Below are 26,563 nucleotides of genomic sequence, written 5' to 3'. Positions count from 1 at the left end.
GCTTTTGTTCCGTGGGCTGTATAAGCTCACTTTGTATGACAAGTGTGGACAAAATTTTGCAAATGCTGTTGCAGATTCAAGGGCTATTTCAGATGCAAAACTTTGGCATGCACGTTTTGGTCATCTGAATTTTGCCAGTTTGCTGCGTTTGCAGAAATCTCATATGGTTGCTTCTTTTCCGCCTCTTGAAGTACCTGTCAAACATGTTTGTGAAGGCTGTATTTTGGGTAAGATGCAGCGTTCTAAGTTTCCAAAGGATGGTTCAGTTTGGGCCACATGCAGGTTGCAGCTTGTGCATAGTGATGTTTGTGGGCCCATGCAAACTCCGTCCGTGGGCAATACCTGTACTTCGTGACTTTCATTGATGATTACTCTAGGCATGCATGGGTATTTCCGCTTAAAACGAAGTCCGAAGTTTTTATGTGCTTCAAACAATTTCTGGCTATGGCTAAAAATGTCTCGAAATGTACTATGGGCACCCTCCGTTCCGATCGAGGGGGGGAGTATATGTCTCATGAATTTAATGCATTTCTGGCTAGTCGTGGGATAAAACACCAATGTACAGTGCCTTATACGCCTCAGCAAAATGGTGTTGCTGAGAGGAAAAACAGGTCACTAACGGAAATGGCACAATGTATGGTCAAAAGCCAAGCTTTACCGCATTCTTTTTGGCTTGAGGTTATCATGTGTGCCACTTATGTACTTAACAGGTGTCCTTCGAAAGCTTTGCAGTCTATTACTCCATATGAAGCATGGCATGATAGAAAACCTTCTATTGAGCACATGCGTGTTTTTGGTTGTTTGGCATATGCTTTGGTGCCACAAGTGCAGCGCAGAAAATTGGATGATAAGGCTGTCAAATGTATTTTTGTTGGTTATAGTGCTGAAAGCAAAGGTTACAGGTTGTATCATCCGCAAACAAAACGTATTCTGGTTTCTCGGGATGTAGTGTTTGTGGAAGATTTTGTTCAGCCCTTGCTGTCATGTACTAGAGACAGTAATGTAAGCTCACAGGACATTTATGACACTTTGTTGCCTCTTTTCACTGGTGGAAATACGAATGTAAGTTCCAATGAGGCAAATGTACAGCCTATGGGGGTTTCTGAAAATGTTTTAGATCAGCGTATTACTGATGCAGATGCACATGATGTACTTGATGAGGAAAGGGCTGAAAATGAGCAGGCTAGAGGTATGCCAAAATGGCTGGTGCACACTTTGCGTGACAGTAAATTGGATGCACCTTTGTCTAGTCGTACTTGTTCAGGCTCTCGCCATGCATCTTATGCATCAGATTGTTATGCTTTGCCTGTGTCTAGCTTACATGATGTTGAGGAGCCTCTGTCTTTTGATGAAGCACAGAATTCAAAAAATTGGATGACTGCCATGCAATCAGAATATGATGCACTTATAGAAAATGACACATGGACTTTATGTGATTTGCCTCCTGGCAAAAAGGCCATTGGTACGAAGTGGGTTTACAAGTTGAAACGCAAGCTGGATGGTGAGATCGATCGCCATAAGGCTCGACTTGTTGCAAAGGGTTATGCACAGCAAAAAGGCATAGATTATGAAGAGACTTTTGCTCCCACTTGTCGTATGACTACTGTGCGTTTTCTATGTGCATTGGCAGCTCATTTTGGTTGGGATGTACATCAATCAGACATTGTTACTGCTTTCTTGAATGGTGACATATTTGAGGAAGTTTATGTAACGCAGCCTCGCGGTTTTGTCATAAAAGGACAAGAGGACAAAGTGTGAAGATGTAAGAAGGCTTTGTATGGGTTGAAGCAATCTCCTCGTACTTGGTATGAGAAAGCTGACACTCATTTGGTCAAACAAGGCTTTCTTAACAGTCCAACAGAAAGCACATTGTATGTAAAGCGTGAGGGTGATGTACTTCTCATTGTGGTTCTTTATGTTGATGATTTGCTGATCACTGGACCAAATGAGAGACATATTGCTGAATTTAAGGCTGATTTGAATGCTACTTTCAAGATGAAAGATTTGGGGCTGTTGCATCATTATTTAGGTATACAGTTTAAGCAGTGTGATGGTGGTATTGCCTTGTGTCAAAAAAGTTACATAGAGACATTGCTATGTAAGTTTGGACTTGAGGATTGCAAACCTATTGCCACTCCCATGGAAACAGGTTTGAAGTTGAGTCTACATGATGCTGGTGATCCTGCTGATATCACTCTTTACCAAACTGCTGTTGGCTGCCTCATTTATGTATGCAACACTAGGCCGGATATTCAGTTTGCAGTCTCACAGGTCAGCAGATTTATGCATAGCCCAAGGTCTAAGCATTGGCAGGCTGTCAAGAGGATTTTCCGCTACCTTAGTGGCACTTTACATCTTGGCTTGTTTTATCCCAAGGGGGGATCATTGCCACCAGACTTACATGCTTTTTCGGACTCAGATTGGACTGGTTGTTTTGACATGCGAGTGTCCACAAGTGGTTTTTGTTTCATGCTTGGCAGTTCATGTATATCATGGTTGAGCAAGAAGCAACTTACTGTGGCCACTTCGAGTTGTGAGGCTGAGTACAGGGCAGTCTTCACAACTACGGTTGAGTGTGTATGGCTCAGACGCCTTATGGCTGATTTGGGTGTTGGACAGGACACTGCCAACACTATCTACACTGACAGTCAGAGCACATTGGCAGTTGCGAGGAACCCAGTTTTTCATGCTCGCACAAAGCACATTGAGGTGCATTACCACTATGTCAGGGAGATCCTCTCAGCAGGAGAGATTAGCTTGGCCTATGTGCCAACACAGGACAACCTTGCAGATCTTTTCACAAAGGCATTGTCTCGTGAGAAGCTTGAAGCTTTCCCCAAAGCTTTGGGCTTACTCCCCTTTGTGGATTGATCCTGTCCTCAGGGCATGGCACTCCCCTTTACTCATGTGCCAGCTCTCGTTCACCGCATCACTCCAGGGGGGATTTGTTACCATATACATGTGGTAGTGATGTGTGTGAACACACTAGGACCGCCGGGGCATTTTTTCCCTCTTTAGGAGGTTTTTCCCCCCGTGCATTGTATATACGCCCATCACTCTAGGGCTATCTATCTTTTCATTGCACACTAAGTAACACACTCTCTATTGTGTGCCTTGAGCTTCCTTCGTCTTCTCCAAGCTGTGTGTGTTTCTTTGCAACCCTAATTCCAACAATGCGGATGCGAAGTAAAGATGAAGATGAAGCAAATACAAGCAACAGATGCAGAGAAGAGTTGGAATTGATGACTATCTATGGAGTTACGGTCACAATTGACGGTCACTTAAGTTTTAGGATTTTCCATCAAATGACCGCAAATGCGGGTTGTAATTATGTTTTGGGATCATCAAGAGTTCCAAGTTGTAAACATTGAGCTATATTTAGATCCTAGGCAGTGCAGATAGCAGATCAAGTGAGTTTGGCCATTTGGGTGCCCGGACACTTCTAAAAAGCCTAGAGAGTATATAACTCAAAACACACAATGTGAAAGGGGATTCTTACTCACTTGAGATAAGCTTGGTGAAGAAGGAGATGGCTATGGAGTTCTTGAGCTTTCTACGTGTGTACATGGACGATTCGGCCCCATGCGAATAGCTAAACTCTAACCTCTTCTCCCTCATTTGCTCATGGTGTAATCAATTCTTGATTAATCAAAGATTAGTGGCTGATTTGTTGATTAATCTCTCTCTTTTTTCATATTTCCCTCTTGTTTAAGCATGTTACTAAGTGTGTGTAGGCTTGTGTAGAGTGTTGGTGCCCGGTGTGGTCATTCTATGCTATTCTATGCTCAATGTGTGCTTGATTAGAGTTGGATTAGTGATTGATTAGAGAGTAGTGCTTGATTAGAGTTGGATTAGTGATTGATTAGAGAGTAGTGCTTGATTAAGCTTGTGTGTGAGAGATTAGGCCGAATGGTAGAGTAAGTAGTCTGCTCACTCCTCGTAGCAACATCTTACCCGCTCCGTAGCTTTCTTTGTGTGTAGGTTTCACCTTCGAATCCTCCATTTGGCACGCACAAGCCACTTGTATGTTTCCATGCCCTAGCCGGATCCTACTCCTCGGATTGACATTATGTTGATGTCCTTCCTATGCTAGGATGACGTCCCAACAGAGCCTGTGCATCCTTAACATCCCAACGAGCTTGTTCTGCCGTAGGCAAAACAACTCTAGCAGCAGCAAGACCTGCAACATCGCCTACATCCTCAGAACCAGGACGTACATCAATGCCCTGCACAATGTTCCAGACTCCCTTTGACACAAGAACATGTTGCATCATATAAGCCCACATAGGGTAATTGTCCCCATCCAGCCTGTCCTCAGGAGAAAACATCTTGAACACATCTGTGTTGTTGTTGTCAGCCATGGTAAATGCTACACCTGATGTGAAAACTGCTCGAAAATAGGAGAAACGGAGCGGGAACAACACGTGCTATATAGCACAAACCGTAGAAGGTTGTAAGGCAACTATTATGCAGAAAACGGCACTTACAGAAATTCTAGACAACGAAATAGCCTGTGCATTATTGCCTGTAGTGGAAACAGAGGCCGAAATGAGTCCGAATCAAAAATTTGAGCAGACCAAGCTCTACAAGCCCTCCCGAAATATTTGTCGACCTGCGTCGAACGCTCGCCAAAGCTCACTGAAATCGGAGAAAGTGAGCAGGCATGTACGGGAGCTATTGGCGACTAAGCCCGGGAGGACGCAACCTGCTCTGATACCAATTGTTGGAATTAGGGTTGCAGAGAGATACACACAGCTTGGAGAAGACAAAGGAAGCTCAAGGCACACAATAGATAGTGTGTTACTTAGTCTGCAATGGAAAGATCGATAGCCCTAGAGTGATGGGCATATATATAATGCACGGGGGAAAAAAACTCCTAAAGAGGGAAAAAATGCCCCGGCGGTCCTAGTGTGTTCACACACATCACTACCACATGTATATGGTAACAAAATTAATTAAAAATAGTCTTTTTTTATATTTCATCATTTTTCTTGATATTGGGACTTAAAAATGGAGAAATTCAACGAAAAATAATGAAGCTATGGTTTCAATGGATTTTCTTAATTACTAGATTTTCACTTTGCTTTTTTAGTGCATTTTGTTATTTTCTTTGATTTTTCAATAAGCATGTCAAAAATTAATAATAAATAGCAATTGAGCACAGATGGAAAAACTAAAGATACGCTGATGATCAGAAGGACAAGGCGGACAAGCACAAAAAATTTCAATCAAATTGGCAGATGGAAGCGGGAAGCCTAAATTAGGCGGCCAAGACCTACTTCTTGCAGAATGAGCTACAGGAACCCGATTGAGGAAATTTTTGAGTCTAACATAGATTTCACGGCCTAGTAGGACTAACAGGGGAATTTGGGAAAAAATGGTTCGGGAAGTCCGTGTATAGATATCCAGGGTAGTCTAAAATCACCTCATTTCCACTTGTCGCCCTTGGAGAGAGAGCTTTCGACCTTCTTCGCACGTGATATCCGGAGTCCACAGTCGCCCGTTTACAACGCCATCTCACACGAGACATTAGGGGAGCAATGCAAGCTGCGGAGAAGGCCAAGAAGAGGGTCTCTCAAAAAGAGAAGCTGTAAGAGCTGCCACCCTACCAATTGGACCCCAGTTCAGTAAAGACGACCAAAGCAACGTACTTGTCCAGAGAACAGCTTGAGAAAAACAATACAATGGTTTTCACAGGCAGATTTAAAAGTGAAGAAGGACATCAGGTAGAGCTGCAACTTCTACCAAAAGAAATCTATGAAGTCGCAACAAAGCCTGACACAAACGAGGCCAACAGAAGGCTCGGCCTCAGAGAATTCTATGACTAAGAACCATGCGGTGTAGACTTCTAGTAAAGCCTATGAGCTCTTGTCTATAATTAAGAAAGATGGATCATCCCAAATTACTGACCAACAAGGGCAGAAAGTCGAAGTAGTGATCACAAAGGAAATAGTGGCCAAGGCTTTGAAGTTGCCAATAGAAGGGATTACAATGAGGGCTCGAGACAGAAAGACAACAGGCACCTTCACCAAGGAGACTGTTGCAGAAGCCTTTGCCGACCTCATCCAAAAGCAAGTGGAAGAACCAGCACGCTTGTTGAAGGAGTACGAGCGGAAGTGCGACGCTAGAGAGAGTGCGAGAAGAAGAGCACGACGATATGGTGAACTCGCTCTACTGTAATGTGTAAAGCGTAGTGAGTTTTTATTAGGTTTTAACAAAAGAATATGTGTACATACCTGGCGGCCCGCCCACTTACCTGGGCGACCACATTGGGCTTTATACCCCAACAACCTCCCACTTAAAGTCCAATGTGGTACTTTAAGTGTGAGAGAAGCTACTATACAAGCTAATATACAAGAGATGTAGAGAAGTGATGTACTACCCTTCACCTAACTGCTTGCGAAAATGCGCAAAGCTCTCTGAGGGAAGTCCTTTTGTAAGTAGATCAGCAAGATTTTCTGTGGTGTGAACTTTGACAAGCTGAAGTTGCTTATCCTCGAGCATTTCCCTGATGAAATGATACTTCACATCCACATGCTTTGTCTTTGAGTGATAAACTGGATTGCGAGCCAATTGTATAGCACTTTGACTATCACAATATAACACAGGCATCTCTGCTTTGATTCCCAAATCTGTTACTAGTTGATTAAGCCAAATTGATTCTTTGCATGCCTCTGATGCTGCAACATATTCAGCCTCTGTAGTAGACTAAGTAACACAATCTTGTAATCTAGAACGCCATGATACTGCTCCACCTGCCAATGTAAAGACATACCCTGACGTAGACCTTCGGTTGTCTAAGTCACCTGCATAATCTGAGTCTGTAAAACCCTTTACACTTAGCTCCTAACTCCCATAGCATATATGCATACTCTTTGTAGCTTTCAGGTATCTCAATATTCCTTTCACTGCCTCCCAATGTTTCTTGCCTGGGTTTGACATGTATCGACTTACTACTCCCACTACAAATGCAATGTCTGGGCGAGTAGCAATCATTGCATACATCAAACTACCCACTGCAGACGCATATGGAATCTTATCCATTTCAGCCTGTTCTTCCTCAGACACAGGACAATCTTGTTTGCTAAGTTTCACATATGGTGGCAATGGAACACTCATTGCTTTTCCCTTCTCCATATTGAAACGTTGCAAAACCTTGTCAATATACTCTGTTTGAGATAACCAAATCAACTTCTTTGATCTGTCTCTCTCAATGTGCATACCAAGTATATGACTTGCCTCACCCATGTCTTTCATGTCAAACGATTTTGCCATCTTTGACTTCAAAGCTGAAATTTCTTCCAAGTGCTTGCCAGCAATCAACATGTCATCCACATACAAAATAAGGATCAGCCAACTACCATCCTTAGCCTTCTTTGTATATAGACAGTGATCGAACTCACTACGTTTGTAGCCTTGAGAAAGCATAAACTTGTGGAATTTATGGTACCATGCCCTCGGTGATTGTTTTAAGCAATAAAGACTCTTTAACAACTGGCATACCCAATCTTCCTTGCCTTTCTCAACAAACCCTTCTGGCTGTTGCATGTAAATTTCCACATCTAAATCACCATGCAAGAACGCTGTCTTGACATCCATTTGGTGCAACACCAAATCTAATATGGCAACCAATGCAAGAAAGCATCTCAATGTAGTCATCTTGACCACCGGAGAGAAGACTTCATCAAAGTCAATGCCTTGTTCTTGCTTAAAGCCCTTGGCAACAAGCCTTGCTTTGTACTTTGGCTGACTATCATGAGCGGTGATCTTATACCTGTAAACCCATTTACAAGGTAGAGCCTTTTTGCCCTGTGGTAATTTAACTAGCTTCCATGTCTTGTTTTTATGCAAAGCTGTCATCTCTGACTGCATGGCCAATTGCCAATTCCCGGAGTCCTTCATTTGCACTGCTTCCTTGTAACATGAAGGCTCATTGCAATCAGTCAACATGACATAGTTCATAGATGGAACAAACCTATCAGGAGGTCGCGTGACACGTCCAGATCTACGCACAATAGGTGGCTCAGGCAGCCACAACCTGTGGTTCCAATCTATCCTGTCCTTGCTCCTCTTGAGCCCTGACATTTTGTCTTGCACGTGCAGGTCCATCTTCTTGGAAGACAACTCTTCTAATCTCCTCAACCCTCTCTGGTTTAGAATGAGATTTGGATTCATTAAAGTGAACATCATTGCTGCGGACAACCTTTCTGGATTCGGGATCCCAAAGTCTGTACCCCATCTCACCAGAATTACCATAGCCTAGAAAGATGCACTTTCTACTCTTTGGCTCAAGTTTGTTCCTAAATTCCTTTGGAACGTGAGTATATGCCTCACAGCCAAAGACTCTGAGATGCTTGCATGAGGGCATTTTGCCTGACCATACCATCTCTGGCACTGAATCCTTCTCCAAAACCTTGCTAGGAGATCTATTTACAAGATGAACAGCTGTTGATACAGCTTCAGCCCAAAACCCATTTGGAAGCTGTGCATTAGACAACATACTTCTGACCTTCTCTTGTATGGTCCTATTCATCCTCTTAGCAACACCATTTTGAGGAGGATTGTAAGGAGCAGTAAGTTCACGTTTTATACCTTTTGACTCACAAAAGTCCTGAAAGGCCTTTGAAACATACTCTCCACCATTGTCAGTGCGTAAGCATTTAAGCTTCTTGCCACTCTGATTCTCCACAAGTGTCACAAACGTTTTGAAAACACTAAACGCTTCATCCTTGTGCTTGAGAAAGTAAACCCATACTTTCCTCGAGTAATCATCTATAAATGTCATAAAGCAAGAAGCTCCCCCTAGAGATAGGTTAGGCATAGGTCCACACAAATCACTATGAACAAGTGTCAACTGTGTATCTCTTCTACTGCTTCTATGCTTATGTGGCTGCTGTGTTTGCTTACCATACAGACAATGTTCACAGAATTCAAAATCATTAAATGAAAAGCCAGGCAAATAACCAGAACGAGACAAGATTTCCATTCCCTTCTTGGACATATGTCCTAACCGGCTATGCCACAAAGAAACGTTCGGCTGCTCGGTTACATTGATTACATTTTTAGAGACATTTGATACATAAATCATGTAAATTCCTCCAGACTTTACTCCATGTGCTACTGTCATAGAACCCTTGGATATCTTCCACATGTTCTGTCCAAAAGTGGTGACGTAGCCAACATCATCAAGTAAACCTGTGCTGATCAAGCGCTTTGTAATTGCGGGAACATGTCTCACATTCTTCAGCGTGAAAGAAGAGCCATTCTGAAACTTCAATTGAACATCTCCAACACCTAAGATCTCACATGTCTGCCCATTGCCTAGCCGAACATGATCTTTAGTGGTCACATAAGAGGTAAACCACTCCTTGTTTGGAGACACATGAAGTGATGCCCCTGAGTCTATAATCCAGTCACTCAGTGCATTTCCATCAGATGTTGTAAGAAGAGCTGAGTCCATTGTATTCTTCAAGAAGTAGATGTCTCCTGACACTAGACTGTCATCCTCTGCAACAGTGTTTGTCACATTTATTTCTTGAATCTTCAATGGGGTCCATCTCAACAACAAAGTTTTGATGCACTCAAGGATGCACTAGCTACAAGTCCTATTCTAGCTATTGTGTATCCTTTTAAGCCATTCATCTTAGAAACAGATGTCGGTAATTGTGCTATTGGAGTAGTCTTCTACAAGAGGGAAGGCCAATTACATGTGAAAGCAAGAAGCTTGATGCAGCCCAGCATAATTATTTTGCTCATGAAAGAGAACTCTATGCAATCATGTCAGCTTTGAAGACTTGGAAACATTATTTGTATGGGGTGCAATTTGTTTTTGACCATGAAAGCATAAAATGGTTTACACAACAATTAGATTTGAAGGGTCAAAAGGTCAAATGGACTAAGATTCTTTAGGAGTATGATTCTAAGCTTCGGTATTGAAAAGGATACTATAATGTGGTAGCTGATTCTCTTAGTCGAATGCCTAAGATCAACTCCCTTCTTTTCATTGAGATACAAAGCGAGTTTTTGGAATCTCTTAAGGAAAAATGTGAGCATCATGAGGCATACTCCAAAGTGTGGAGCCATGAACAAATGAAGGATCCTTCTCACTTCAATGTTGGTAATGCATCTTTAGGCTCCACACTCAGTTCTCCTCTATCGAGTGATGAGTTGCAAAGTTTGAAGAATTTTTCCGTTGGATGATGGGTACCCACTCCACAAGGAGTGAGTCTGTGTACCGTCGGACGCAGACTTTCGGCATCAAATTCTTTACGAATGTCACGACAGTCCAAGTGCAGGGCACCTAGGCATTAAGAAAACTTATACTCTCATAAAAAGACAGCTTTACTGGCCATGTTTATATGGTTACGTTCAAGATTATGTCTTACATTATAAAAAATGTCAAGTTAATAAAGCACACCGCCTGAAGGCAGGAGGACTCTTACATCCTTTGGAGATTCCCAATGGAAAATGGAAAAGTATCTCTATGGATTTCATTGTGGGTTTACCAACTACTAGTCGAGGTCATGACTCGATCTGGGTGGTCATAGACCGGTTAACTAAACTATGCAAGTTTATTACAACTAAGTCAACCATTAAGACTCCATACTTAGTTAAGTTCTCGGGGGGGTGCGCTATGTAATCATGTTAATGTATAACGTGAGTTCGAAAGGAGGGATTTTAGAATACATAAAAATTAGGCAATTTAAAGGAGATACATTAAAATAAGGGGCTTTTATATTCAATTTTGAAAAAATTTCCTAAAATAAGGGGTCATTTTATTTATTTAAACGTGTTAAAAGAGGGGTTTTTTAAATACCCCATGAACGCACGTTATATAGGGGGGTACTGAACAGTGAACCCCCCAAGGCTAAGTTATTTGTGGATAATCTGTACCATTTGTATGGATTGCCAAGTAACATAGTGAGTGATAGTGATCCCAAGTTTAACAGTCACTTCTAGAGGGCTATGTTTAAACAATTGGGTACACAACTCAACCTAAGTACTGTAGATCACCCTGAAACGGAGGGTCAAACTGAACGAGTCAATCAAGTGCTAGAGGATATGCTACAAGCATACGTGAGCAAGGAGCAATCAGATTAAGAATATTATCTTCCTATTTTTGAATTTGCTTACAATAGGGATGGATTTAGTCATTTCATGCTCATGTATGGTTTTCAAGCTAGGTCACCAGTTACGGTGGGGTTGGCAACTGCAAAGCTCCAACAAGTCAAGGATTTTCTCCAAGACCATATGAAAATGCTGAAACTAGCTCGTCAAAATGTTCGACAAGCACATGATCGGTATAAGAAATATGCTAATGAGAAACGTCGGCAAGTTACCTTTACGAAAGGAGAAGAGGTCTTTTTGCATGTGCCAGAGCATTCAGAAAGTCTGAAGAGACTGGGCCAACACCTAAAATATCTCTGAGATATTGTGGGCCTTTCAAGATACTCAAGTGAGTTGGTGATCGCACCTACAAACTCTCGTTACCTGCGCACTCTCGTATCCATCCGGTGTTTCATGTAAGTCATTTACACAAACGTTTGCATGCGGACGACAATGTCATTGACCAACATATTTTGGTTGATTTCATTGAACCTCCAGCCCAGCCGCATGAACTTGAACGCATCTTAGACTATCATGATTTGCGTACTCAGCATCAAGTACATCGACAAGGTTTAGTCAAGTAGGGAGATCGACCTGAGGAAGGTGCCATTTGGGAAAACATTAGTGTTTTGAAGAAGAAGTTTTCCACTTTTGTTTTTGAGGACTAAAACACTTCTCCAAGGGGGCACTAATGTAAAGCCAAGGGCAACCCAAGGGGTCTCGGACCTATGCCAAGGACCTAGACGGCTTGGAATGCGGACTGGGGATCCAAACGGACAAAGACTGTGAGTCTTATGGTATATTTATAGGGTGGTAAGGAGGAGGATCTCCCAAGTAGTCTCTAACCAACTTCGCTCCAAAGTCTGTTAGATTATGTACGACAAAGGCCCACCAAGAAAAACTAGTTTTTTGAAAACACTGAGCTACCCTTCAAAAACAAACACTAAGGCTGGTTAGACATAGCGTGCCGAATGTTGGGCACGCTTGAATTACAGCTGGTGCACGCAGATTCGTCGAGCAAAAGTACCAGCGTCCAAAAAGAAGGACAGCCAAGCTCTGCTACCCATCCTTGGGCGGGGACAGATCTCTTGTCGTGAGGTTTGCTGATATCTAAAGCAACCGATAGGCTGAGAAAGCCTTGCTGAAAAGTTGCCTGGTTATTTAATTCTTATTTCAAATTGGGGAGGTTGGTGTGTTAAGCACGCCGGCCCAACTCGGGCAAGGGCCTGCCCATTAGTGTGTGAACGCCCTAAATTAGCCCAAAATACGTAAAATCCGAAAGCCAAGGTGAACTTTTGCTTTTCTTGCCCGAGCCAAGAAATTCGTCGCGACTCGCAGCTTGTGCAGCAACTATTACCTGCTGCATCATGTGTGATTGTGCAAGCGAGACCGTCCTTTTTCGCCCAAAGAAGCGCTCTAAGGCGCAGGAATTTTTGCACAACAAGGAGAACTCCTCCTTTCCAGCAGGAAAACCTACGGTTAGCAGATCAACGCCGTCTCCGTGGGATACGCCATACATCAGCGCCGATGTGGTGAGGGCGTCTGGGCATTCTACAACTGCGTCTCAGCTGGACGAGGGCAAGACTTTTCATGGCATAAGTTTTCAACCATCCAAAGCATCATGCTCTGAAGATTATGTTGGAGAGAAAGTTTCTGTCTGCAGTACACCTAGTCTGAGACAAAAATGCACATTCGACAAAGGAGGGCATGGCCTTGCTGAGAACTTACGTCGTGGTGGCCGCACAAGAACATTGTGGCCACAAAACAGGAGAATTTCTCAAGTTAATGCAGACAAGGCACAATGGGAAGACGGACAGTTAATGAGGTCTGGAGCTGTTAGGGGGTTTGAATTGCAGAATGAGATCGAGAATGAGGTTGAGGAAACACCCATTGTTTTACTAGTACATGATATGAAGCCACTGTTCCTTGATGAGAGACTGGTGTACTCAAGGCAGGGAGATCCAGTTATGCCCGTGAAAGATCCTCAATCCGACATGGCTCTAATTGCAAGGAGAGGCTCTGCACTAGTTCAGAGGATTCATGAGAAGCAAAGTTTAAATAAATCCCGCCAGCGGTTTTGGGAGCTAGCTGGGACAAAGTTGGGAGGTATTCTGGGTGTTGAGAAAACTGCTGAGCAGGTTCAGGCGGACGAAGTAGTCGGGGACGAAGGTGACGTGAACTATAAGGAGAATGCTAAGTTTGCAGCTCACTTGGAGGAGAAGGGCAAAGCTGCGAGCGAGTTTGCGAGAACAAAAACAATAGCAGAGCAGCGACAGTATCTTCCCATATGGTCTGTTCGAGATGAGCTGTTGCAGTTGATACGGGAGAATCAGGTGATAATTGTGGTTGGGGAGACTGGCTCAGGGAAGACCACTCAACTTTCTCAGTATCTACACGAGGACGGGCTTTCAACCCATGGCATGATAGGGTGCACTCAACCTAGGCGTGTAGCTGCTGTGAGTGTCGCAAAAAGAGTGAGTGAAGAAATGGAGTGTCAGCTTGGAGACAGGGTTGGCTATGCTATCCGTTTCGAAGATGTTACTGGACCAAATACTATAATCAAGTATATTACTGATGGTGTGTTGCTCCGCGAAACATTGAATGAGGCTGACCTTGATCAGTACAGTGCAGTTATCATGGATGAAGCACACAAGAGGTCTCTTTACACGGATGTTCTATTTGGGATACTGAAGCAGGTGGCTAAACGACGCCAAGATTTCAAGCTCATTGTAACTTCAGCAACACTGAATGCTCAGAAGTTTTCTCACTTATTTGGAAATGCCCGTCTTTCACATTCCTGGTCGAACGTTTCCAGTCAGCATCCTCTATAGCAAAACACCATGTGAAGACTACGTTGATGCTGCTGTCAAGCAAGCTATGGCAATCCACATGACATGTGGTCCAGGTGATATCCTCATTTTTCTAACTGGCCAGGATGAGATAGAAAGTGCCTGCATTTCTCTAGCAGAGCGGATGCAGCAGCTGAAGACCAGTGAAAGACAAGGGCCGGCTGCATTGGCAATTTTGCCCATGTATTCGCAGCTTCCCTCTGAATTACAGGCCAAGATTTTTCAAAGAGCAGAGGAGGGTGTTAGGAAATGTATTGTGGCTACTAATATTGCGGAGACATCTCTTACAGTAGATGGAATTTTTTATGTTATTGATTCTGGGTATAGCAAGCTTAAGGTGTACAATACTGGCATGGGGATGGATGCCCTCCAAGTGTTCCCTTGCAGTAAAGCATCAGCAGATCAACGATCTGGAAGAGCAGGACGAACAGGACCGGGTACCTGCTATCGCCTGTATACTGAAAGAGCTTACCAAAATGAAATGCTACCGAACCCTGTTCCTGAAATGCAATGGTCAAACTTGGGTGCCATTGTTTTACTTCTGAAGTCATTGGGCATCAATAACTTACTGGATTTTGACTTCATGGATGCTCCTCCTCGGGAAAACATATTGAGCTCCATGTATCAGCTCTGGATCCTAGGCGCCCTGGATAATGTAGGGAGGTTGACGTATTTGGGACGAAGGATGGTTCATTTTCCTCTTGATCCAACTTTAGCCAAAATGCTATTGATGGGTGAGGAGCTTCTATGCGTGGATGAGATGTTAACTATTGTATCAATGCTTTCTGTACCGTCTGTATTCTTCAGACCTACCGATAGAGCTGAAGAGAGTGACGCAGCCAGAGAGAAGTTTTGGGTACCAGAGAGTGATCACCTCACCCTTTTAAACATTTATAAACAGTGGAAAGCAAACGGCCATCGGGCAAGTTGGTGCAATGACCACTTCTTCAATGTGAAGAGTTTGAAGAAGGCATGTGAGGTGCGGTCGCAGCTCATGGACATCTTGAAAACACACAAGATTCGTCTTTCATCCTGTGGATCTGACTGGGATGTCGTACGCATTGCTATTTGCTGCGCCTATTTTCTGAACGCTGCTCACTTGAAAAGTGGAGGGGAGTATGTGAATTGCCGGTTAGGTACACCCTGCCATCTTCATCCAACGAGTGCTCTGTATTCTCTCGGATGCGTACAAGAGTATGTTGTGTACCATGAACTAATCTCTACGAAGAAAGAGTATATGCAGTATGTGACTGCTGTACAGCCTGAGTGGCTGGCTGAGCTAGGACCCATGTTTTTCAGCATAAAGGAATCAAATACTACACGGCTTGAAGGTTAATGGAAGCAGAGAGAAGAGGAAAGGTATATGGAGCAGCAGATGAAAGAGCTTCTTAGTCAACAACAGCTGGAGTTAAATGCACAGAAGCAAGGTAGACATAGGAAACAGCAAGTCATTCTGACACCAGGTCTCAAACATGGAAGGATCCCCAAGAGAATCGGGCTTTAAGGCAGTGCTTTCAGGAGCACTATTGTACAGGAAGATTGTTGGTAGCCTAACAATCTCAAGACCAGATTTGAGTGATATGGTTGCCTTTATGTGCAATCCAGCAGCCTACTTTGCTTCTGCTCAATGGAAACATGACCAATGCTGCTGCAAGAGGTTATGCCTCAAGTTGAAGACCTCTCTTCAAAAAGGTGTTTTAGGACAAACAAATTTCACGACATTCTGTAGTGCAGACAACGGCACATCTGCAAGGATGACATTACTTGTCTTGTAATGTTGCAATCGAATATATTTATTTACATTGAGAGAGAGAGAGAGAGAGAGAGAGAGAGAGAGAGAGAGAGAGAGTCCTTTACATTTTTTGACCTTGGAAACTGAAGTCCAATGAAATGATGTGACAAAGGTTTAGAGAGAGAGAAGAAGAAGAAGAAGAAGAAGATTGTTTTAACGTCGTAGGAAACTATCCCAAGAGACTGTAAAGATCTATCCCACGAGAAGAGTTGAATTTAAGAACATGAGGGTTTCTATCCAAGTGTAAGTCTCTTGAAGTGCACTTATAGGAGGGTATGCCCAACAAGCACTAGCCAGAAAGGCTTAGATTGTTTTTGGTGGATGCAATAGGAGGGCATATGCCCATATGGATTTTAATTTGCTTAATTTTCTCCATGCATGTGGTCACTTGTGTCTATGAGATAAGAGTCTTATATAGTTTAACAACGTCTAGGAAAAATTGTGCCATTCCACTCATAAGGAACAATAAACTTCCATGGTTGATATATCTGTTTTCAAGAATGGAAACTCCGGGATTACACTTCTTCAACTTTGCTCTATTTACAAAGGATGTGAAGCAAGGGCTTCTCTCTAGATGCAAGTAGTAAAATAGTACTCTTGCGTTGTTGATCATTTTGTGGTCCTAAAATTTTGCCACTTTGAAGTCCACCCACCTATTTGTAGGATTTGGTGTACTATGGTCAAGAATTTGTCTCCTTGAGATACCGTTGCCGAGAGTGACATGTGCATCCTTCCGTAATAGTCCGTTCTTAAATTAGAAGGCTACAACACCCTTCCATGGGGTTTTACTTTTCTAGAGAAGGGCAATTTGAAAAAGGAAAAATTACCAAAATACCATGCAAACATCTCTAGAAAGATTTTGTTTTCCAACTCTTCATAAGAAGATTGGTTCTCCTCAAGAGAAGATAGAACGATAGTATTGACGTCTTTTAAGATGCAATTGATGGCTCTCTCTCTCTCTCTCTCTCATCCCGGGCCCACATACCAATTTTTGAATTGAGAGAGAGAGAGAGAGAGAGAGAGAGAGAGAAGAAGAAGAGAAGAGTTTTAACGCCGTAGGAAACTATACCAAGAGACCTTAAAGATCTATCCGACGAGGAGAGTTGAACTCAAGACCTGTTATTCAAGAGGGAAATGGCATAACCAATCTACCACACTTGGGTGATAGAAAGGTTATACCATTTTTCTGTTTTTATTAGCACACACACCCACACACACCCGAGAAGAAGACAGTTTTAACGTTGTAGGAAATTATCCCAAGAGACCTTAAAGATCTATCCGACGAGGAGAGTTGAACTCAAGACCTGTTATTCAAGAGGGAAATGGCATAATCAATCTACTTGGGTGATAGAAAGCTAATACCATTTCCTCTTTTTATTAGTACACACACCCAAGAAGCAGAGAGTTTTAACGTTGTAGAAAACTATCCCAAGAGACCTTAAAAAACGAGGAGAGTTGAACGCAATACCTGTTATTCAAGAGGGAAATGGCATAACCAATCTACCACACTTGGTTAAAGTTGAGAGAGAGAGAGAGAGAGGGAGAGGGAGAGGGAGAGATAGAGGTCAAATACTTTATTATAATGAGCTATAGCAAGCTTATTCACTTTATTGCTTCCATTGGGGAAGACATGTAGTGACCAAGCTATTGAAATCCAATAGTTGTGGGCAAAGTTGTCAGGCAAGCCGCCGTCTATTTAAGCTCCATCTCTATGCGCCCTTGTAATCACTATCTAAGTTTAAGCATGCACCTCCACACAGGGTGCCATCTAGCTGTGTGCATGGCCACAAACCCTATGCCTAGAAAATTTTCGAGTGCTTGCACATTTTGTGTGTGTGTGCGGAGTTTGCTAGTTAGCTATAATTCAATATATTAGGGAGCTAGGCTTGTAGCTCCTACATCCTAAACACATTGGCGCGTTCACACACAAACACCATCACTTTCTTTGATTACAATCCGCCATGAGGTGCCAACAACAAACAACAAGAAAAAATGACAATATTGACAGTGAAAGAAAATATGAGAGAGAGAGAGAGAGAGAGAGAGAGAGAGAGAGAGAGCTTACCCTGCATTAGGAGAAATATGGACTTTGCATGGACCTTGTAAGGAATCCTAATTTTTAGGGATTAAGACTAATGTTGTGTAGGGTTAAGGGGACAAAGGCATTCAAGAAGGTATTTTTGAGTAGGCTTTTCTAGCCTTTTTTTAGACAAATGTAGGATGTGGACATAAGAGGTTACTTTTTCTCTCTAGCTTTTTGAAAGTGAAGGGAGTAAAGGGGTGTGGCCATATCGGCAACAACGTGGGTCACTAAGAGCCAAAATTTGACTTTAATTCAAAAAACTCATTTTTACTTATTTTTTTACTTAAAACTCTCTCCCAACATATATACATATCCAAAAATCATTTTTTGACCCTTTTTTTACCTACAAGCTTCGAAAGTCCATTTTTTCAAAATCTTTTCCCCCAAAAAATAATAAACACTTTTTTCTCTCCTCCTCCTCCCCCCTTCTCTCCTCCCTCTCCCTCCCCCTCTCTCTTTTCATCCTTTGCTTCCTCACGCAGCAGCTGTCATGGTGCTTACGGACATCACAAATCGTTTGCTTCCACCACCACATACTCCGCACACCAAAAGCGTACATATTCGCTTGTCCACGATGTTTGCACCAAAGGTTGCATATGAGGGTGATCAAAGGTCATCACAGGAACGTCGTGCCGCCAGGGAGACGAATGTTGACATTTGGGTGGACGGCCATTTATACCCTTACGATCCTATAAACCGCTTCCATCCATCCTTTAATAGTCTTTCAACATTTCTTCAATATCTTAGGAGGGGAGAAGCAGGCTTGTTAGGCTATTGCAAGCTGTTGTGTATGGGTGCAGGTGCTTTTTTGCATATGTGGATGCACGAATGTCAAGCTCTTCAGCTCAAGACGACGGCATTACAAGAAAGTATTGCCTCTTCGGAGAGGGAGGTTGAAACTCTTCAACAATAAATGCAGGAAAAGGATGCCCACATTACGAAGCTTGCCAACACCATCACATACTTGAAAGAAACACCCCTTGGTGCAAGGGAGCGCAAACGCACGTATTCATCCATTGAAACCCTTGCACATTCGGGTGGAGAAACACCCCTTGGTGCAAGGGAGCGCAAACGCACGTATTCATCCATTGAAACCCTTGCACATTCGGGTGGAGCACGCAAACAACGAGTTTTGCTTGCAAGATACATTCTTACTTCACATTATTTTCTAACATTTATCTTATTGGTTGCTAGAAACTTCATCCAGGAGGCATGTGATGAAACAAGTCAAGATGATCAAGTCAACCTTCTCACTAGTTGTCTCAATACCCATGATGTGATTTCTATCTTACAATCACCTGGGGGGAGGCACATTAAGGATGTAGTCACCAAGGACCTTATGCGCAAATTGAGAAATGTGGTTAGTGGAAAGTTGACGTGCAACAAGCTTGTGATGAGGTTGGGATCAGCACCAAAGCCTATCAGGCTATTTTTCAACTCCTAAAGGATGCCCTCAAACAGCGTGGCATTATGGAAAACCTATTTCCGGTTGCGCACAAGGTCAACCTTGCAAAGAAGGCCACAAACGAAGATGTGTTCTCCCGCATTACCTACACATTGAGGACACAATGCCAACTTCGCTTTATGATTCGTGCACAACAAAGGCAAGGGAAAAAGGTAAGAAACACTCCATAAGACCTTTGAAGAAGGGCTTCCTTTACACAATGTGGAACAATATTTTTGTGGACCTTACAAGGATTCAACAAACCATGCTTAGATTTTACGAGTTACCTGAAGAAGGTGACACACTATACTTCTTTCTTTTGGTTGTGTTCTTACCATAGACTTTGAAGTATAAGGTCTGGCCACTATTTATTTTGTAGTGCTTGACACAAAGGTCACTTTTGTGTTAAAACTCGATGAGCGTCAAATAGTGAAAGGCCAAAGGTTAGAGAGGCTAAGTGCCACTCTAATGAATAAGGCCCTTTTACAAACCAAGCAAAGGGATTCAGTTGAGCCATCTCCCACCCCGTCTTTTAGTGTGCAATCAGAGAAAGACATTTGGTGGTTGGCTGCTATTGAGGTGCCCAAAGAAACCAATGGAGTACTTTCATGGATTTTTGAGAGAACTCCATGGATCACAGAAGTAATACACTCCCAAATTGCAAGTGAGAAGCTGGAGGTTGAGGGTTTTGGTAGCTTTGATGTAGAGTGGGACTTAGGTGGGGACTTGAAGACCATAAAGTGTTTGCTTGGCTGCAAACAAGGGGCTTCTTCTCTCATGCCTTGTCCATTTTGCACTCGAGGACACAAACCTAACAGACAAAAAGCACACAAGAACTCTGCAAAGGGTGGTTCAATGCTTCCATGGCAAGGGGATGGAGAAGAAGGGTTGGACTGTCGTGATGCCGAAGATGAAGGGAGAGAATGGAAAGCGTCTATTTTGAGATGTCCCATGCTCAATGCCCCAGACCGTGCACAAAAGGACCAGGCTTGGAATCCAGTCTTTCCTTTTCCTCTATCGAATGTACATTTTTGTACATCACATGCATTCATGCACATTGTTTATAGGCTATTGAAGCTCCACATTGACTATGCTTCACAATGAAGCCATTGGAAAAGTCCTAGGAAGCGAAGGGTGGAGGTACTCTTGAATTCCATTGGCTGTCCACGGTGGAAATGTGTCTATTGTTGCTGCAAAGAACATAGGGGAGGCCCATGAAATTTTCCAACAAGTGTCAATGAGTGGACAAAAAGCCAAACACTTTTTGAAGAAAGTAACCCAAGGAAATCCAAGTCGATATGATGCTCAAAACAACTCCAAGTAGGCAGGTAACCTTTGGGAAATTTGGAAGGAGTTATGCAAAGATACTACTAACAATGATTCAAATGGTGAGTTTGCAAACAAGCGCAAACAAGTTTGGGCACATTTTGATAAAATGGTCAAACTTATGGGCCTTACTAGCACAACAGAAGAACAACACCAATCATTTCAAGAAGCCTTGACGGATTTCATCAAGGTCTTCACCCTTTCTTGGGGTGAAAATAACATCACACACTACATGGTATGCCATGTTACGTAGTGAACTTATTACAAGGGATTGTTTTCATTAAATATTATGGATCATTTTCTCATGTGAACAACATATATTGGTTGTGCATGGTGCATTTTTTATGCACAAATATGGTTCTCTTGAGATTTTTAGCACTCAAGCCATGGAGAAGTCCCATTACGAGCAAGGGGGGTGTACTTCAAAAATACTTGACATGGTGGTGGAATGGTGCAATCCAATTATTTGAAGGAGATGTTCAACTGGTTTTTTCACACACCATTTGCTCATAAGATCACAATGGCACGCGTGCAACAATCCAAGATTGCTAGGGAAGTACGGAAATGGAGTCGCCAAGAGCACAACAACAAGTGGCAAATGTCACAAGGCCTCGCCAAACATGCTGCTTGCATGGCGCCAATGCAGAGTGCGACAAGGATCAAAGTGGATTCTACGCGAGTGACTACACATGAACGCAGGGTCCAACTCTTATTTACATATTTTTTTAATAAAGTTTGGTGCATCCATTTAAAAAATAATAGTTTTTTGCAGAAAATAGTGTAAATAGGGCCCTTTTAAAATGGGCCCTTATAAATATTGCATGCTCTCATAAACCACTCATTTCTTGAGCACAGGTAAGCTCTTACCTGTCCCAATGGCACGTACCAAACAAATCGCCAAAGAGCATCCACCTGCCAATAGAAACACCCTCCAAGGATGTGAGAGGCCAGCATGGCTTAAAAGCACAATAAAATGTTCCAGGCACACTCTTCAAGCAATGGGCATGGCAACAAGGCCCAAGAGTCATTGAGGGTAGAAGATTCTTCACCTGCACATCAACAAACACCTGGCAGTTCTAGGCACTCTTCAAGCAATGGGCATGGCAGTCGGGCCCAGGAGTCATCGAGGATAAAAGATTCTTCATGTGCACAACAACACACACCTCGACGTAGAGTGAAGCAACGCGCCCAACGCTGGCGAGAAGAGCATGGCCAACAACCACCAGAGTCTGATAGACAGGAGCCGCCGTGCCAGCAATCACAAGTAGGACCATCCAGAGCTCAGATACTGAATCAGAGGTAGAGCCACCATGGCAGCAAGCTCAGATGCCACACATCGGGTGCCAATTGGGGGGAAGACACTGCCTCGTGGCCAGGGAGCTCTCCCCACAACACAATATTGAGAGGCAAGGGAAGAGGATGACTCAGAAGAGGCCGCAGATCCAGCTCCAAAGAATATAAATAGATGCAAAGCTAAGTTTTTCAAGAAGCCCAAACACCGCCAACCAGCAAATGTGTAAGTGCCCCCAAGAAAACCTCAGCGGCGTTGAAAAATAGCAAGGACATTTTCAAAAATCCCGCACTACCAGAAGACTACCGAGCTTTTAATTCAACGCGCCCCCTTTGCTCGCACGGTGAAGGAGGTGCTTCAAAGCTATAAAAATCAATACAAGATGCAAGAAATGGCGCTGGAGGCTATTCAAGAAGCTGCAGGGGCCCACATCATTTCGGTGTTAGAAGATACCAACCTATGCGCCATACATGCAAAGAGAGTGACATTACAACCAAAGGATATGCAGCTTGCACGTCGATTGCGGCGGGACTTCGAGCATTAGCCAAAGTTACACCTCCCTTTTTGTATTGCACACCCTTCTCTTTGTAATCAGATCACTTTGTAATGACAAAATGATTGAGAGTTGTGTTTACTGTCTCCAAATTCATTTGCCTTTTTTGATTATCATGTGTTTTAAGTTAAGTGATTCTGGTCATAGATTTTAATTTAAATCAACTATTAACTTCTTTTGGTATCTTGGGGGGCATACTAGGCCAGATAAAAAGGGGTGGCCACAAGGGCGCGCAGATAGCCCAGCCAGCAGTTTTGGATGGCTCATCTGCGCGCTCTTGTGGCCACCCTTTTTTTTGCATTTTCTAGCCTTGTTTGCCCCCTAGGATATAAAAAATGTTAATATCTACTAAAATCAGATGTTTATGCAACATGACAATATAAAGTCCACTTCTTTCCACTTAGATGATTTTTATATTGTCCCCAATTTGATTTGACCTTTTGGTTTAGGGAACTATTAAGTTAAGGTGAAGGGAGTGATCATGTGCATGAAAAGTTAAATTTAAGGTTTATCTCACCATTTTAAGGGTCTTGGAGTGCAACAATGGCAAAACAATGCAAAAAAAGGGGTGGCCACAAGGGTGCGCAGATGAGCCATCCAAAACTGCTGACTGGGCCATCTGCGCGCCCTTGTGGCCAACCCTTTTTTTGCATTATCTCGCCTTGTATGCTCCCCAGGATACCAAAAAATGTTAAGATTTAGTGAAAGCAAATCTTTATGCAACATGACATTATAAATTCCGCTTTTTTCCACTCATATGATTTTTGTATTGTCCCCATAATGATTTTTCTTTTTGGGTTCTTAATGTATTAAGTTAAGTTGAAGGGAGGGATCATGTGCATCTTATGCTGAGTTGTTTCTTTAAGCAAAAAGGACACCACTTATTAAAACAAATCACCAATTTCAGTAATTTACAATATTGAGAGATCACATCGAAAAGAACGTACAAGATAGAGAGGCAATTCAAAATATATTTTATTACTTCTAAAAAGTTGATTTTACATCATACATCTGAGGAGCTAATGTATTATATGAACTTAAAGCGAGAGAATCTTACCAGAAAAAGGAAAAAGTGGTGATAAGAGATAAGAAAACGGGACGGGAGGAAAAAACGACAACAAATTAATATCTACGGCAGAAACCCCCTAGAACTAATGTATTATATGAACTTACAGCGAGCGAATCTTACCAAAAAAAGGAAAAAATTGTGATAAGAGATAAGAAAATGGGACGGGAGGAAAAAATGACAACAAATTAACACTAAACGCGTTTTTCTATTTAAAGCTTATCAGTAGTGTTAATTTTTGTACAAGGATTGGGGGCTTATAAATAGGGGTTGGGGGTTTCAAACCCAAGGTGGGTACAAAAGGTGAGGATTAAGAGGAGGATACAAGCATTGGTACATAAAAGTAAATGCAGGTATCTTTTGGTAGGGAGAAGTAAATAATGGCAAGTTTTGGTACGATGTGCACCATTAGGGGGGGTAACATCAAGATAAGAGAGGCTTTGGAAGAATCAATTTATAGAGAGGCACAAAAAGGACAGGATGCAAAAAATTGGTATTGTCACAAAAATTGGATTTGGGGGGGGTGAAGGAAGGGGGGAAGACATTTTAGCTAAGAGGGGTGTGAGAATTGGAGGTAAGTATTTTCCCAATATTGGGCCCATTGAGCCAACAAATAAGGGGTTTGGGGATGTGGGATAGTTCTGGTGTGGTGCTAAGCTAAAGGGTGAGAGGTTTGATCAAGGTACGAGAGAGATTAAGGTTGCGTGTGAATGGTGGAAAGGGAATTTTTACTACAAAGGGAGGCTCTTTTGATGTGGGTTTCTTCATAAGGAGAGAGTCTCTGTCATTGTAGGAAATAAGGGAGAAACAGTTATGGAGAAGATCTTGTGGGTATCCCCTTGCTCTAAGTCTATGGAAAAAATGGGCACGAATGGTAAGGAACCCATCTAAGGAGCTCTCTCTAATGACATATCGTTCCAGTTCCGAGATTATAAAAGCGACTTTCTGGTGGGTGGGGTGCCAAGATTGCCAGGGAATGTAGTTGTAAGAGTTAAGGCTTTTCTGAAAGCAGTGAGAATCGACAGTCCTTGAATGAGAAAAGGAGGGTCCTTTGAAGAATTGAATGTCAAGGATGGAAGCTTATATGGAAGAAATGACTGGAGAAATTTTGATATGGTTCTAAAGTGGTGACCCATAAAGCTTTAGGATTTTTTCAAGAGCAAGAAAGGAGCCTTGCCAAATGCCAAAGGCATCGTCGATGTATCTTTTGAAATAGACGAGAGAGGGATGGGAGGGAAGATTGATACTATCCTCTAAGTGACAAAGAAATAGGCAGGCATAAACGACAGCAAAATTAGACCCCATGGCAGTGCCTTTGATTTGTCGCCAACAGTTTCCTTGGACAGAAATCTAATGGTGGTTAAGGACAAGAGAGGCCAAAGAGAGGATGAGGTTCCTTTTGGGTAAGGAAAAGTGGTGTTGGATAGAGTCAGAGAGGGCAAGCAAACCTTGTTGTATGGGGATGTGTGTGTGTGTGTGTGTGTGTGTGTGTGTGTGTGTGAGAGAGAGAGAGAGAGAGAGAGAGAGAGTATCTAGGCTATGGCGATCGTGTGTGTGTGTGTGTGTCTGAGAGAGAGAGAGAGAGAGAGAGAGAGAGAGAGAGAGAGAGAGAGAGAGTTTCTCATCTATAGATTTGCCAAGTTTTTGGGGGAAAAATTCAAGCATTGCTCTCACCTCTAGAGAGAGAGAGAGAGAGAGAGAGAGAGAGAGAGAGAGAGAGAGAGAGAGAGAGAGAGAGAGAGAGAGAGAGAGAGAGAGATAGGAACAGAGGCTCTTGAGCCCTTAAAAAAGCTAAGTTATAGTTGTAGTTGGTGCCAGACATGGTTTGTTATAGCTCAGTGCTAATCCATATGTGGTCGAGTGCAGAGCTGTGTATTGTGGTTGGATGGTGTATCAATTGATGGAGTCCGTACTGGTGCATGAGGGTGGATAGCGTTTTGTATGTGCTGGGTTGATCAAGTGCGTCAATGTTGAAATCTCCCATTATGATCAGTGGGGACGAATGATGCTCGTTGAATGAAGGAGGCTAGAGATGCTATCTAGGAACGTTGGGAGTGATGACGTCGGTGCCCTGTAGAGCGAGACGACTATCGCCACGCGCTTGTTTGTGCAATGGAAAGCTGCACGAACTGTTTCAAGAGTGTGGTTTATGGATTTGTGTGTTTGCGTGGGTATTAGGTTGCTTTTGTGGAGAATTGACACGCCGTGTAGTTGTGTTGAGGATATGTTCTGGAATCCTGGAATGGTGATCGCATGTAGTCGAGTCTCTTGGAGACAGAGCACGTCACAGGCCATTAGACTTGTGTCATGGATGATATTGTCTGCATGCTTTCTAAGGGAGACGACGTTCAGTGATTGTACAATGTAATGTGTATCTTGGTGGAGATGTAATTGCTTTTGGATGGGAGAATAAGTTGCTTCTGTTCTCAATCTATGGAGCTCTTCAAGGACACTTGGGTCGATACAGACATTGTTGGGGAGTATGCTGTCTATCAAATCATTAAGACTAAAAATTTTCAAGGCCAACAGATCCCTCCATGCATAGTCTGTTAGAGCAGGCTACAAAAAATGGATGTTGCATGTGATCACGTAGCGTACCTGAGGAAAGTTTGGTGCATTTTCTTGGTGTTGAGCTATTAACATGAGTTGCATCCTAGCACATTGCACCCTCGCCTGCCTGACTTCGTCTTTGAGAGAGAGAGAGAGAGAGAGAGAGAGAGAGAGAGAGAGAGAGAGAGAGAGAGAGAGAGAGAGAGAGAGAGAGAGAGAGAGAGAGAGAGAGAGAGATGGGGGGGGGGGGGGAGGTAGGGAGCTACGGACATCAGCTTTTGTGGCTCCTATTGGACAGAGAGAGTTGTTGCCAGTGTGTGCAGAATCTAGTTAGATTCAGAGTCTATCTTGAAGAAAACCAATGAAATTCTACAAGATTTAGAGTAAGTATTGACATACCTCAAATTATGACCTAAAAACTCAAAGAGTTTTAAGTGTGCCCTAGTTTTCTTTGGCTAGGGGAAATGTTTTTTGGCATGCTCTATTTGCAACTACATCAGCTT

General features: G+C 42.8%; 1 pseudogene; it reads left to right on the top strand.

Moving 5' to 3' along the window:
* The first annotated feature begins 12,419 nt into the window (after positions 1-12,419).
* On the top strand, positions 12,420-16,033 carry LOC147449693 (pre-mRNA-splicing factor ATP-dependent RNA helicase DEAH7 pseudogene; annotated as a pseudogene).
* The last annotated feature ends 10,530 nt before the right edge of the window (positions 16,034-26,563 follow it).

Source organism: Adiantum capillus-veneris, chromosome 10, assembly GCF_014529385.1.
Source record: "Adiantum capillus-veneris isolate H3 chromosome 10, ASM1452938v2, whole genome shotgun sequence".
Classification (NCBI taxonomy): domain Eukaryota; kingdom Viridiplantae; phylum Streptophyta; class Polypodiopsida; order Polypodiales; family Pteridaceae; genus Adiantum; species Adiantum capillus-veneris.
This window is presented reverse-complemented; position numbering and strand designations above follow the sequence as displayed.